Raw genomic sequence first — 16,329 nt, forward strand, 5'->3', positions numbered from 1 at the left:
GGCCATTTTAGGGTGATCTTCAAAATTTCAGCCGAATCTGAAACCAAAAATTATTTGCCGCCAAGTGCTACTCTATTTAGCGTTGCATATCTATGAGTTAAATTGTGTGTTTAGTGAAGTGAGATTATATTCAAAATTATATGTGTTATATATAATTACAATGTTAGTGAAATAATAGGCCTTAAAACTATATATACAATGCTAAGTCATGCCTAAATAAAAATAATAATATAATACAAGTTCAAAACTTTCGAAAAGAACATTAAAATGAGTAAAATATCATTTTTGGCATTTAAACGACCTTGAATGGCAAGACACTTTCAGAGAGTGTTGCTTGTTGTGACGTTTTAGGATGATCTTGAAAAATTCAGCTTAATCTATAACCGAAAATTACTTAATGATACGCATATCCGCATGCCTATGCGGAATACGCATCCAAGTCCTAAGCTACGTACTAGATGCCACCATCCACCTAAGTTGTAAATAAAACCAAGGGTATAGCCGCGCTCCTTATGCGCCTATACCAATGGATGCGGTCTTTATTAACTTGGTCAAACTATTTACTTTGCACGCTAAGCTAAATGATAAGACCAACCTTATTCGGTTTCCTTAAATAACGCATGTTAGTTAAGAAAGGATATCATGATTGTATGGAGATAAAATCCTATTCAAACCCTAATCGTTAGCCTATAAATACATGGCTCTAAAATCCTAAAGGGTACGACATTACATTCTACGTAACACATAGCACACTCTCACATACTAATTACATTCATACGATTTTCATCATTGTTCAAGACTTTCAGGTAAGTTCATCGAATTATGAATCCTTCATGTCTTGGGACCACTCAACCTTTTATGCTAGGTGTTGGTGGACTCACGATCGACCACCTCACCGAAATCATACTGATTCCGGTGCGGATTATCCACGACTATTGTTGGAGGATTGAATGTCGTTTGTCCTTAAGCCTTATTTATTGCACTCAAGCGTAGGTTCACCCTAAACCCGTGAAAATATGCTTGATCACTAATCAATCTTCTGACTAAGTTTTCATGCAATTGACAACTAAATCCATATAAACAATGGTTCTTCGATTAAGCCTAACAATAGTGAGTTTATTATATGCGCATAATTAATGTTTACCTGATTCATTACTACACATGATCTTTAGCTAAACTTCATGCAATCCAAATACTTTATTGATGTGATTAATCTCAAAAGTTAGATGAATCGAGTAAAAGAATACTTAGAATTAATTACTAGTTAATCCTGGTTCTTATTACCTAATCATTAAGCATGCAAATAAAGATCTAGAATATGGCAGTAATAAACAGATAAAACAACAATAACAGAAACATAATTATACAGATCTGGAGAAAACCAGAAACTGCACAATTCGAAGTAGGATGTCGGCGGTTCTGAGCAACCCAGCCGGCGGCTAAGGTTGTCTCAGCCAGCGGCTTCATCATAAATCTCAGATCCCAACAACCACTATGAACATTTAGTTCATAATGGTAGACATACAGAAACAAAAGAACAATAATTGAAACATATTTAAAGAAAAACGGGAATAGAAAAGTAAAAGTACCTTAATTGAATGAAGTAAACTTGAATTGTATTGAAAAGATGATGATTACAACTTGAAAGAAAGACTAAAACCCTAAATAATTCGTAACTTTTCGTAGCTAAACCCTAAAACTGAATGTACATTAAAAACAACAGAATTCAACTTTTATTTATAGGACTCTGGAATACAGCCTAGCCGACACCTATATAACACCCTGTTTTTTTTAACAACGTAAGACCTGTTTATTTATTCCAATATAAATACACACAAGACACATGTATTACACGTTACAATATAAAATCCCGGTGTTACTTTAAAACAATAAGATTATAATTTTTATTAAAAAGACACGACAATGGAGTTTCTAACTGGTCAACATATCTTCTAGCATCCCATCTTTACCCTAAAATCTAGCATGCAATGAGTAACAACCTGTAGGGAAGATGTGGGGGGTTAGCACAAGGCTAAGTGAATGAGACGAAACTACAGGTCTAGCATATAGTAATAAACGTTACCCTATAGCCACAACTAACAACAACAGGGTAACAACAGCAACAGCAGCTCAACGGCTAAAGAGGATCGGCGGCTTGTACTGGCCATTAACCACTAACTGATCAGGTTAGGGCTTACTGATAATGCTAAAAACGAACATATATTTCATAGCATTATTCCTCAAGAAAGACAAGCTTTTAGTTGCAATTGTTCTATTTAAAAGTGATATTCGTTTAAATAATAAAAGGTGAAGACAAAAGACAGATTCGACGAATTGAAGACGCAAAGGTCCAAAAAGCTCAAAAGTACAAAATACAATCAAAGTGGTTCCAATTATTGATAAGAAACGTCTCGAAATTACAAGAGTACAAGATTCAAAACGCAAAGTACAAGATATAAAATAGTACGCAAGGACGTTCGAAAATCCGGAACCGGGACCAGAGTCAACTCTCAACGCTTGACGCAACGGACTAAAAATTACAAGGTAACTATGTATATAAATATAAAATAATATATAATTAATTATATATATTATATTTATAAAATAAATCGTCGGCAAACAAAGAGCCAAAGCTGGGTGAGCTGTAAAAACAAACTCCGCGACTCGCGGAGTTTGAAGAAGGAAAGGGCCGCGAGTCGCGGAGCCCCAAAAACTGAAACTGCCTATAAAAGCAAACGCAGTTCGACGTAAAAATATATCCATAATATCAATCTCTCTATCTATATACGTAGTATATATTTATATTTATATTTTAATTTTAATTTTAATTCTAATAATAAGGGTATGTTAGCGAATGTTGTAAGGGTGTAAGTCGAAATTCTGTCCATGTAACGCTACGCTATTTTTAATCATTGTAAGTTATGTTCAACCTTTTTAATTTAATGTCTCGTAGCTAAGTTATTATTATGCTTATTTAATCCGAAGTAATCATGATGTTGGGCTAATTACTAAAATTGGGTAATTGGGCTTTGTACCATAATTGGGGTTTGGACAAAAGAACGACACTTGTGGAAATTAGACTATGGGCTATTAATGGGCTTTATATTTGTTTAACTAAATGATAGTTTATTAATTTTAATATAAAGATTTACAATTGGGCGTCCCTATAAATAACCATATACACTCGATCGGACACGATGGGGGGTATTTATATGTACGAATAATCGTTCATTTAACTGGACACGGAAATGGATTAATAGCCACTAGAATTATTAAAATAGGGATGAAATTATGTACAAGGACACTTGGCATAATTGTTAACAAAGTATTAAAACCTTGGGTTACACTCAGTCGACATCCTGGTGTAATTATTAAACAAAGTATTAAAATCTTGTTACAGTTTAAGTCCCCAATTAGTTGGAATATTTGACTTCGGGTATAAGGATAATTTGACGAGGACACTCGCACTTTATATTTATGACTGATGGACTGTTATGGACAAAAACCAGACGGACATATTAGATAATCCAGGACAAAGGACAATTAACCCATGGGCATAAAACTAAAATCAGCACGTCAAACATCATGATTACGGAAGTTTAAATAAGCATAATTCTTTTATTTTATATTTAATTTTCTTTATTTTATATTTAATTGCACTTCTAATTATCGCATTTTTATTTATTGTTATTGTATTTAATTGCACTTTTAATTATCGTACTTTTTAATTATCGCAAGTTTATTTTATCGCACTTTTATTATTCGCAATTTCATTATCGTTATTTACTTTACGCTTTAAATTAAGTCTTTTATTTATTTAATATTTTACATTTGGTTTTAACTGCGACTAAAGTTTTAAAATCGACAAACCGGTCATTAAACGGTAAAAACCCCCCTTTATAATAATAATATTACTTATATATATATTTGTATTTTTATAAATTAAACTAATATAGCGTTAAGCTTTGATTAAAAGATTTTCCCCGTGGAACGAACCGGACTTACTAAAAACTACACTACTGTACGATTAGGTACACTGCCTATAAGTGTTGTAGCAAGGTTTAAGTATATCCATTCAATAAATAAATAAATATCTTGAGTAAAATTGTATCGTATTTAATAGTATTTCCTTGTAAAATTTAATAGTATTTTATACCCCTTAGCTTTAACTATCAAGTATTTTTGGCGCCGCTGCCGGGGAACAATCTAGCTTAAAAGCTGGAAGCGCAACGCTAATTATAAATATAAAAAAAAAAGATTTTTATTTTTAGTTTACTTTTATAAAAATACGTTTTTGTAAAAATACGTTTTAAATATTCAAAAACATAAAAAAAAAGAAAAAAATTAATATAAATATTTTTAAGAGTTTGTTAAATATTTAAGTTTTATAAAGTTTCTATATTTTTATTTTATAAAAATATAAGTTTTATTTAAATATTTTGTTTAAAACATAAAATTTAGAAAACCGAAAAAAAAAATATATATATATATATATATATATATATATATAAATCTATTTTTAAGATTTTTATAAAATTATAAAGTATTTCTATTTTTATAAGTTTTTATTTAGTTTTTATAAATATTTTATTTAATTATTAAAACAAAAAATATAAAAAAAAAAACAAAAACGCGTCGAATTTAAATCAGCCTGTCATCTGAAATTTGGAACCCCGCGACTCGCGGAGTTTTCCAGCTTCGGGAACCGCAACTCGCGGAGCAGCCCTGACACAGGTGACCAGAAACCCTAACTGCATCATTACGGTATAATTATTATTATTATTATTTTAATTAAAACCCTAATTAGTTTTTTAGTTTTTAATTACTTAATTTAAGTTATTATTATTTTGTATATTTAGTTTAATTAATTTAAATAAATTATAAAATTTACACTTTTATAAAATAAATAATATAAGAATAATATTTTTATAAAAATTGTAATTTTTGCAACTTTTAGTATATTTTTATATTTTGTCTCTTTTTAATTGTTTTAGCGTAATATTTGTATTTTTCGCTCGTATTTAGTTTTAAACTTAGTTTTTGCCATAGCTATTTTTATTTATAGATTTTTAGGCTTTGCCGTAAAATTCCTTAAGTGCTTTTTCTTTAGACTAAGATCTAGGTGCTTTAGAATTTTGCGACACCTTTTTAAGTTTTAGTACCTTTTTAAGTTATTTCCATTTGGATATAGTTTTACTTGTAAGCTTTAATATTTTTAGACGCAACTTTTAGTTTTAAATTTTTAGTTCCTTTTTAAGTTTAGACACGCTATTTTCTTATTTCTCGACGCCTTTTACCTATGTATCAATTATCACTCCAATTAGTAATCTCAATTTGTGATTATAATTTTAAGTTAGTGATAGTAATAAGGTTGGGTTAGTCGAGTGTTTTAAAGTTTTATAGTCATTTTCTTTTTCTTTCTTATTTTTCGACGCCTTTTATTTTTCAATTCTTTCTTTTTCGACCTTTTTCGACGCGCTCTTTTTCTTTCTTATTTCTCGCTATTCTAGTTTTTAGGACTTAGAATTTTCTCTACTTCTTATCTAAATTTCTTAAAATTACGAAAATTTATTTTAAGTGGTTAAATTGATAGACATCAAAATTTTCTGGTTCGTAGTAATAGTTGGATTTGTACGTGGACCGGGTTATTGGAGCCAAACAGTACTCAATTATATTGAGACCAAACGAATCCTGCCCCTCTGCTGCATCTTTTGGCTATTCGAAACGTGGGCAAAATCAGAAAAGTCTATTAATTGGATAACTTATATAATTTTTCTTTCCTTTTTAAAAACTAATAGGATATTCAGTGAATGCACCGAGCAAGACGTTCACCACCTTTTGTACGTTCACCACCTGTAACTAGATCAAGACATTTAGCAAATATTACCGCCGTTGATTTTTCTTTAGAATCGTCATCCAGTCGACCAAGTACTCCAATTCAAATTTCCGATAATCCATTTTTTGAACCCGACCTCACAATTGAGAATCCGGAGAATATTCAGGGACGATTCATAGATCCTGAACCATTAAATTTTCCTCCGGAACCACCAATCATTCAAACAGAGATTGTTGAGGAACGAACCATTAAATCAGAATCCTCTAGTGATTCCGATTCAACAAATTCAATTATGGAGAATCTAGAACCTTTAAGTATGGAAGACCGAATGAGAGCTAAACGTACTGGCCAAGGTCACGCAATTACTCATCCAGACATTAATGCGCCAGATTATGAAATCAAAGGACAAATTCTACATATGGTGACTAATCAATGCCAATTTAGTGGTGCGCCGAAGGAAGATCCAAATGAACATCTTCGTACCTTTAATAGCATCTGCACACTATTTAAAATAAGAGAAGTGGAGGATGAACAGATATATCTCATGTTATTTCCCTGGACTTTAAAGGGAGAAGCCAAAGATTGGTTGGAATCGTTACCTAAAGGGGCGATTGATACATGGGACGTTTTAGTTGAAAAATTTCTTAAACAATTCTTTCCGGCATCTAAAGCCGTAAGACTTCAAGGAGAAATTGTTACGTTCACACAGAAACCGAATGAAACTCTATATGAGGCGTGGACAAGATTTGGAAAGTTATTAAGAGGATGTCCGCAACATGGTTTAGACACCTGTCAAATAGTACAAATATTCTACCAAGGATGCGACATCACTACAAGATAAAGACATAGATATTGCAGCTGGTGGTTCTATTATGAAGAAAACCGAAACTTATGCTTATAAAATTATTGATAACACTGCTTCCTACTCACATGAGTGGCACCAAGAAAAAGATATCGTTAGATCATCTAAAGCAGCTAGAGCCGATTCTAGCCAAGACTTAGATTCCATTTCCGCAAAGATAGATGCTGTCGAGAGACGAATGGAAAAGATGACTAAGGATATTCACTCAATACGAATTAGTTGTGAGCAGTGTGGAGGACCACATTTGACAAAAGATTGTCTCAGTATTGAATTAACAATGGAACAAAGAGAGAATATTTCATACATAAACCAAAGGCTTGGAAATAATTATCAGAATAATTATCAATCGCCAAGACCGATTTACAATCAAAATCAGAATTATTACCGAAATATTCCATACAACAACCAACAAGGTCCTAGTAATCAACAAGTATCTAACAATACTTACAACCAGCAAAGACCTAATTTTCAAAACAAACCACCACAAATCGATGATAAAAAACCAAATTTAGAAGATATGATGACAAAGCTAGTTGAAACTCAAACGCAGTTTTTCACATCTCAAAAACAAACCAATGAACAAAATGCTCAAGCATTTAGAAATCAACAAGCTTCTATTCAAAATTTGGAACAAGAAGTAAGTAACCTAGCAAGGTTAATAGGTGAAAGAAAACCGGGAAGTCTACCTAGTGATACAAATGCAAACCCCCGGAATGAAACAACTAAAGCCATTACCACAAGAAGTGGTACAACACTTAAACCACCTGAAATACCTGTAACTTCTGATGAAGCTATTCCTACTCCACAAGAACCACAACCTGAACAAGATAAGGAAAAAGAACCGGTAGTTGAAAAGGTTAATGAAGATAACACAACTAAGGATAAACCTTATGTTAAACCATACCAACCACCATTTCCTTACCCGAGTAAAATGAAGAAAGAGAAACTTGAAGCCGAGCAATCCAAATTCTTGGATATGTTTAAACAGATAAATTTAAATCTTCCTTTCATTGATGTGATTTTAGGAATGCTTAGATATGCTAAATTTCTAAAAGATCTAATCTCGAATAGAAAGAAAATGGAAGAACTCTCGGCTGTTACTATGAACGCTAATTGTTCAGCAGTGCTGTTGAATAAGATACCAGAAAAAATATCTGATCCAGGAAGTTTCACAATTCCATGTTTTCTGGGTAGTCTTAGTTCAATAGAAGCATTGACAGACTTAGGTGCTAGTATAAATTTAATGCCGTATTCACTATACGCTAAACTAGACCTTGGAGAATTGAAACCAACAAGAATAAGCATACAACTAGCCGATAGATCAATAAAATATCCTAGAGGGATAATGGAGAACATGCTAGTTAAAGTTGGTACTTTAGTATTTCCAGTAGATTTTGTTGTTCTGGACATGGAAGAAGATTCTCAAGTTCCTCTCATATTAGGAAGACCATTCTTAAACACGGCTAAAGCAATGATAGACGTGTTCGGTAAGAAATTGACCCTAAGTATAGAGGACGAGAGTGTTACCTTTTCAGTTGATAGAGCAATGCAACAACCGCAATCTGCAGATGATACATGTTATTATATTCAAACTATAGATTCACATGCAGAATTGTTAGAAGAATTTCCAGAATTACAAGGAACAGGAGAATGTTCTTTAGGAGAAGGAACTGAACCAATTGATGAAGCTGAAAAGTTAGCTACACTAATAGCTAATGGATATGAACCAACAACAGAAGAAATTCAAATGCTAAAAGAAGAAGACGGATATTGATATAAATCATCGATAGAAGAACCTCCGAAATTAGAGTTAAAGCCACTTCCAAACCATTTGGAATACGCTTATTTACATGGTGAATCTGAATTACCTATAATAATATCGTCTTCTCTTACTGAAAATGAGAAATCACAACTCATTTCTGTGTTGAAAGCTCATAAACCAGCCATTGCATGGAAGATTCATGATATTAAAGGAATAAGTCCTTCGTATTGCACACATAAAATCCTTATAGAAGAAGGTCATAAAACGTATGTGCAACGCCAACAAAGACTAAATCCGAATATGCAAGATGTTGTTAAAAAAGAAATAATTAAATTGCTAGATGCAGGTTTAATTTATCCAATCTCTGATAGTCCATGGGTAAGCCCAGTTCAATGCGTGCCTAAGAAAGGTGGCATGACTGTCATTACAAATGAAAAAAATGAGCTTATTCCTACAAGGACTGTAACAGGATGGCGTGTATGTATTGATTATAGAAAATTAAATGACGCCACCAGAAAAGATCATTTTCCCTTACCTTTCATTGATCAAATGTTGGAAAGATTAGCCGGAAATAGTTATTATTGTTTTCTTGATGGATTTTCCGGATACTTTCAAATTCCAATAGCACCTGAAGATCAAGAGAAAACCACATTTACGTGCCCTTATGGTACTTTTGCTTACAAATGCATGCCATTTGGACTTTGCAATGCCCCTGCAACCTTTCAAAGGTGCATGATGGCGATTTTTCACGACATGATAGAAGAATGCATGGAAGTTTTCATGGATGACTTTTCAGTCTTCGGTGATACATTTGAATCATGTCTAGTTAATCTGGAATGAATGCTTATTAGATGCGAATAATCAAATCTAGTACTTAATTGGGAGAAATGCCATTTCATGGTTAAAGAAGGCATCGTTCTTGGACATAAAATTTCAAAAGAAGGAATTGAAGTGGATAGAGCTAAAGTAGATGTAATTGCTAAACTTCCACATCCCACCAATGTTAGAGGAGTTAGTAGTTTTCTAGGGCATGCCGGTTTTTACCGACGTTTCATAAAAGATTTTTCTAAAATTGCCACTCCTATGAATAAACTCCTAGAAAAAGATGCTCCATTCATCTTTTTAGATGAATGTATCAAATCTTTTAATATTCTTAAAGAGAAACTCACTAATGCGCCGATCATGATAACACCAAATTGGAATCTACCGTTTGAACTAATGTGCGATGCAAGTGATTTTGCAATGGGAGCCGTTTTAGGACAAAGGATTGAAAAACGATTTCAACCTATATATTATACTAGTAAGACGTTACAAGGAGCACAAACAAATTATACAACTACTGAAAAAGAACTCCTTACTATTGTCTTTGCTTTTGACAAATTTCGTTCATATCTTGTTCTAGCAAAAACGGTGGTCTATACCGACCATTCTGCTCTTAGATACCTATTTTCGAAACAAGATGCCAAACCAAGATTAATCCGTTGGATCTTACTCTTATAAGAATTCAATATTGAAATCCGAGATAAAAGAGGAGCAGAAAATCTCGCCGCTGATCATCTTTCTCGTCTTGAAAATCCCGAATTAGAAGTTCTAAATGAATCGGCCATACAAGACAACTTTCCTGATGAATATCTATTGAAGATAGATTATAATGAAATACCATGGTTTGCAGACTATGCAAACTACTTAGTATGTGGATTCCTTGAAAAAGGATTATCATACCAAAAACGAAAGAAATTCTTCAGTGATATAAAACACTATTTTTGGGAAGATCCACATCTGTTTAAAAGTTGTCCCGATGAAATAATACGCCGATGTGTATTCGGAGATGAAGGTAGTAAAATTTTAAACCATTGTCACACAGGACCAACATGAGGGCACTATGGGCCTCAACTAACAGCAAGAAAAGTTTATGATGCTGGATTCTATTGGCCTACAATTTACAAAGACGAACACCTTCTTTGCAAATCCTGTGATGCTTGTCAAAGGGCCGGAAAAATAAGTCAACATGATGAAATGCCACAAAATGTCATCCAAGTATGTGAAGTATTTGACATTTGGGGTATTGACTTTATGGGTCCATTTCCAAAATCTCATAATAATCTCTATATTCTCGTAGCCATTGATTATGTATCTAAATGGGCGGAAGCACAAGCTCTCCCAACTAACGATGCACGAGTTGTAGCCAACTTTTTAAAACGTCTTTTTGCAAGGTTTGGAACACCGAAAGCTTTAATAAGTGATCGGGGAACTCATTTCTATAACAATCAACTTGAGAAAGTTCTCAAAAGATATGGAGTAACTCATAAAATCTCCACCGCATATCATCCACAAACAAGTGGACAAGTTGAAAATACCAACCGAGCTTTAAAACGTATTCTAGAGAAAACCGTAGGATCAAATCCGAAGGAATGGTCCATTAAATTGGAGGATGCACTCTGGGCTTTTAGAACAGCCTACAAAACTCCAATTGGAACCACACCTTTTAGACTTGTTTATGGAAAAGCATGTCATCTTCCAGTAGAAATTGAACACAAAGCATTTTGGGCTTTGAAGACATGTAATCTTGATTTACATGAAGCCGGACGTCTACGATTAAGTCAACTAAACGAATTAGAAGAATTAAGACATGAAGCATACGAAAATTCGTTAATCTATAAGGAAAGAACGAAGAAATGGTATGATAAAAGAATCAGAAGTTTAAAAGAATTTAAAGAAGGAGACAGAGTTCTTCTTTTCAATTCACGATTCAAGCTATTTCCTGGAAAATTGAAATCAAGATGGTCTGGACCATTCATAGTCAAAAGAGTTTTCCCATACGGAACGATAGAATTAATAAATTCAAATGGAATTGAATTTAAAGTTAATGGTCACAGAGTTAAACATTACATAGATAGTCCAACGGAAGTTGACAACGAAGTTAATCACAATTTCGATACCACGGCTAACTAAGTGTGGGGCGAATCAAGTCTTTTAAGGATTTTATGTATTTCTATTAGAGTTAGATTGTTTGTTTTCGTGTAGTTCTCGAAAATGGAACCCGAATGGTCTTTCCCTAGCAGACCCTAAAGAACTAGTCTTCTCCCCCCATTCTGAATTTTTATTTTTTTTAGGAAATGAAGACTGCCTGTGAACTAAACCATGGTCTAATGCTACACGCTTTGATCACTAAACGTAATAATGACACATTTCCGAGTGAAATAGTATCAGTAATCAGAGAAAGAATGGACGGAGTTAGAAAAGAATCCAGATGCGAAGATAATAAGTTACAATTTGGTAAAGGAAAATCAAAATCTGCAGCAAAAAGAAGAGCACGACACCTAGAAAGATGTCACAAATGCGGAAAATGGTCACATGGAGGTAAATGTTCAAATAATCAAACCTATTCAAACACCGAATTTGTTACTTTATGCAGAGACGGACCGTTCATATGTTTAGAAGAAAAAACACTGAATGCTCGAGGTTACGCCTATGTAGCCATGGAAAACCAATTAAACCGACTATCTTATGAATGGGATAGATCATATAACTAAGAATACTATCTCACAGGTAAGTCTGTACAGTTTTTATTTTTTTATTTTTATTTTTAACCTTTTGATAATAAACGCTAATTTGTTCGCTATAAAGTATTAAATTGGTATTGAATAAAATTAGGTTTGGCGACCGAAATTATTAATATCATTCAAAAATTTATTACATCACTGCGAAATTTAACGTTTATTCTTAAGGTATAAATATCTTTAATCAATCAACCCAAAATATTTTAAAAATTCGTCATGAGTTAAATTAGGTCATGGAACCGAAATTACTTTACCGAAAAGAGGGGCGCATGTTTTTGATAATATTTTATTGATTAAAGTGGGATAAAAGCCAAAAAGATTTTTAATTTTATTTTTACCATGTTATAAAATTAATATAAAATCTTAAATTAATATTGTGCAATTTTTAAAATTAATATATTTAAAATTGTAAATATTTGAAAAATTAATATTTTTAAGTTTGTATGTTTAAAAACAAAAATATAATATAAGTTTTGTGTGAATTTTTAATTTTTAAAATATGAATTTTTAATTTTATGCATTTTAAATTTAAGTGGTGTGAATTTAAAAACAAAAATTTACTTTATTTCGCTAAGTTAAAAATATGATTTTTAAAATTCGTCGTAAGTTGAAGACTAGGTCTTTGAACCGAAATTGCTTTACCCGAGGGAGGGACGAGAACTTTTATTATCATTATTTTTAATCTTATTGAATTAAAGTATGCCAAAAAAATTAAAAAAAAAAAAACCCAAAAATCTTAGCCTTTAAAACAATCGCTACAAAAAGACAAATTTTAAAATTTTGTCGAAGGACGGACTAGGACATCGATCCGAAACGACCTCATCCTAAAACAAAGGAAAACAAAATTTTAAATTTATTTTATATTTGTTTTATAAGTTAAGGCTTATTAAAAAAAAAAAAAAAAAAACGCCGCGACTCGCGGAGTTTGAAGAACAAAATCACCGCGACTCGCGGAGAGACCAAATTACAGAAAAAAATAAAAACGTAAAGAACTGATCAGTCCACCCACAACCACACTCCAAACTGCGAAAAACACCCGAAAAACACACACGAAATTCGCAATTTTTGGCCATTTTCATCAAATCTTTTACAAAATCATGTTAAGAAGGATGCTATCAAGGAATTACTCAAGAAAAACGGTAAATTTCTACACCTAAACACCATTTAATCCGAAAATTAGTGTTCTTGAGCAATTTTATACCCAATTCGATTTTGATACTTTTTAGTGTAATTATGCTTAAATTTCTTATGTATTATGCTTGTATAACTTAGATTAATGCTATTTAACATGATTAGAAGCCTTAAACTTCAAATTTTGAGTAATCTAGGTTTTGTGTTCTTGAGCAATTTGGGACTTTTTGATATAGACAGGTTATGGCCGATTGTTGTCATGAATTGTTGCTAAATTAAGTAGTGTAACATGTTTAGGTAGTTAAATGATCCAAACTTTGAGCCTAAACATGATTTTGAGAATTAAAGTGGACTTTTTCAAGTCTAAAATTCATGAACTTGATTTTTAAGAGATAATGCCATTTGAAACTTGTTTAATTGCTAGTAATGATTATTTTGACATGTTATTTAAGTTGAATGCTTATGAACTTGGCGAACATTTTTGTATATGCTTATTTGAAAAAGTGTAGATTTGATAAAAATATGAAAATGAGCTTAAGTTTGATATAAGTTGAACATGTCATTGTAATTATTTTGATTGATGATTTTGCTGACACTAATGCATATTTGGATGCACAAAAATTGTGTTTGATGTGTTTTGCAGACTGAAAGGGGTGAATCTTCATCCCAAGCTCGCAATGCTCCTGCTGAGAATACGGAACAACAGGAGGTGGATAACTACTACAAACAAGATATACCTCATCCAGTCATGACATTTTCAGATATGCACTTGGAAGAGATGCACCCGAACTTGAGATTTGACAGACGTTGGATAGATTATCCAAAATACCAAAGGGGTTTGCATACTCTTCATTCTAAAGCTGTTGAAGTACCTAGGGTAATAGAATGGGCACCGTTAGAAGCTGTAGAATTAGCCGGGCCAATTAGGGAATTACTTACACAGAGGTATGGTAATTCTACTTTTAACGATTGGGTACGTTTATTCAACATGCGTAGACCTGTATATAAAGTATGGTGTGAAGAATTATTGTGTAGTATAGAAATAAATGATCGGGTAGTTAGTTTAACCGATCGATCTTTTATTAGATTTTTGTTAGGAGGTTCGATGCGCCACATGTCTTTACTAGACATGGCTCAGGCTTTACGTATATATACGCCTGAGGAGTTAGCATCTGCCGATTGTAGAGGGTTGATATTAAATGGTAGGAAAATTGATGAAAATTTTGATACGCATGGTGTATGGAGTCAAATGACTAGCCATCACCGATTTAAAGGGGGAAATTACTCTTATTTGGATATAGATAGAGCAGAGTTAAGAGTAATTCATAGGTTTTTAGCCAATTCGATTACACAACGAGGTAAGAATAAGGAAAAGGTAAATGAACAGGATTTGTTTTACCACATGTGTATTCGAGACCCACAAAGCGCTGTAAGTATACCTTATTGTGTGTGTTATTATTTATCAGCTATGGTTAGGGGGATGAGACCGCATAGCATAATAGGAGGTGGTATATTTATTACCTTGATTGCTGAATATCTCGGTGTGGATATAAGTCGGGGGGATTATTAATCGAAGAACTAGAACCCCGCGATACAATAGGTTTAAATGTATACCATGGTGCGAAGGTTTTGAAGAGGCGAAATAAGCCGCAGTACAATACCATGGTAGACATCCACAGGTTGAGAGAAACCAACAGCCAGGTAATGTGGGAGGAGGAAATGAAATGACAGAAATGCAAAGGTTTATAGCTTCACAAGAGTATGAAAATGCTAGACATCGAGCATTTGAAGATTGGAAAGTTCATCAAAACCAAATCATAGCTCATTGCCAACATGTAGGTAGAAACTATATTCCTACTCCATCGCCCGTATTTCCTCCCTGGTCTATAGAGATCCAACCACCGTATCCTACGTATAACCCAGCCGAAGCATTTTATAACACATATGGTTATGCATGGAACCCCTACTGGTATCAGTATCATCCCTAGTCTACTTAGTTTTATTTATTTTATAATTTGTAATGTTGATACATTTAATACTTATGTTGGAATTGTATTAGTTTTTATAATTTACAAATTTTTATTTTTAGATTTTAATAATGTTTGAATGTGGGGTAATATACCACACTTCAAAAATATGTATATATGTTTGCAGTTTATCTTATGTACACAACAGGGTAAAACAACGCATTTTCAAAGACTGGCATTAAGTTCAGCAAAAGCAACTAATTTTGACGACAAGATGCAAAATAAATGTGATATAACAACAAGACGGAATGAACAAATGATATGCACCATTTATCATTCAGCAAACAAACGTCAATATGTTTGGAAACTTTGGTAAAATTTAATCATTTTCACACAAATCACCCTCAATAATTTAAATTGTTACTGATTTCTTGTAAATGAGGGCATTGCAAGATCTTAAGTGTGGGAAGTGGTTAAATTCTTTCGGATTTTAAAAATTTTTATCTTAAACACTTGGTTACCATTAAAAATACTAGTAAAGTAGTAGTTGTATTAGAATCTAGTGCTCTCTGATAATAAAGAACAGCCCTAGTCTTATATACTGACTACCCAATTCTAGTAAAAATTTTCAATTAAATGAACTCAAAATCATGTTTATACATATTTATGAACGATAAAACTAGGTGTTAACACCGAAATTATTGTTACCTTGGAAAGGACATAAATTGAGAAACAAACCAAAATGTTAGAATTCATTTAAAATGGAATAGAGGACAATAAAAAGGAAAATAAAAGCCAAGTGTGGGAAAATTTACCAAGTTATTTTAAACATATGTCACATATTTCTGTAACAAATAACTGAAAATACTTTTGCTTTGGACTAAACTAAACTGTTTTACCCGATGAAAGAAAAGAAGAGATGGATCTACACGATGAATCAATTCCATCATTAAAAGGAAGTAAAGTCTTCCGAAAAAGAAACGCGCTTCTTGATTTAGGTCAGGAAGTTGTCGTCCAGACCAGCTGTAGGTTGACGAAAAATCTAGAAAAGTCATCACTAAAATCAGCAGGAAATCCACGGACCTCAGCATAAAACAGGGTCGCCAAGTGGTCAGATTTATCCTAACCATGAGAAGGATTTATCTCGTAAAATGGGGGGGCACCGTGCAAATTAGCTGGATAAGACTAATGAATCAGATCCCCAGAAAGGA

Source organism: Rutidosis leptorrhynchoides, chromosome 9, assembly GCF_046630445.1.
Source record: "Rutidosis leptorrhynchoides isolate AG116_Rl617_1_P2 chromosome 9, CSIRO_AGI_Rlap_v1, whole genome shotgun sequence".
Taxonomy (NCBI): Eukaryota; Viridiplantae; Streptophyta; class Magnoliopsida; order Asterales; family Asteraceae; genus Rutidosis; species Rutidosis leptorrhynchoides.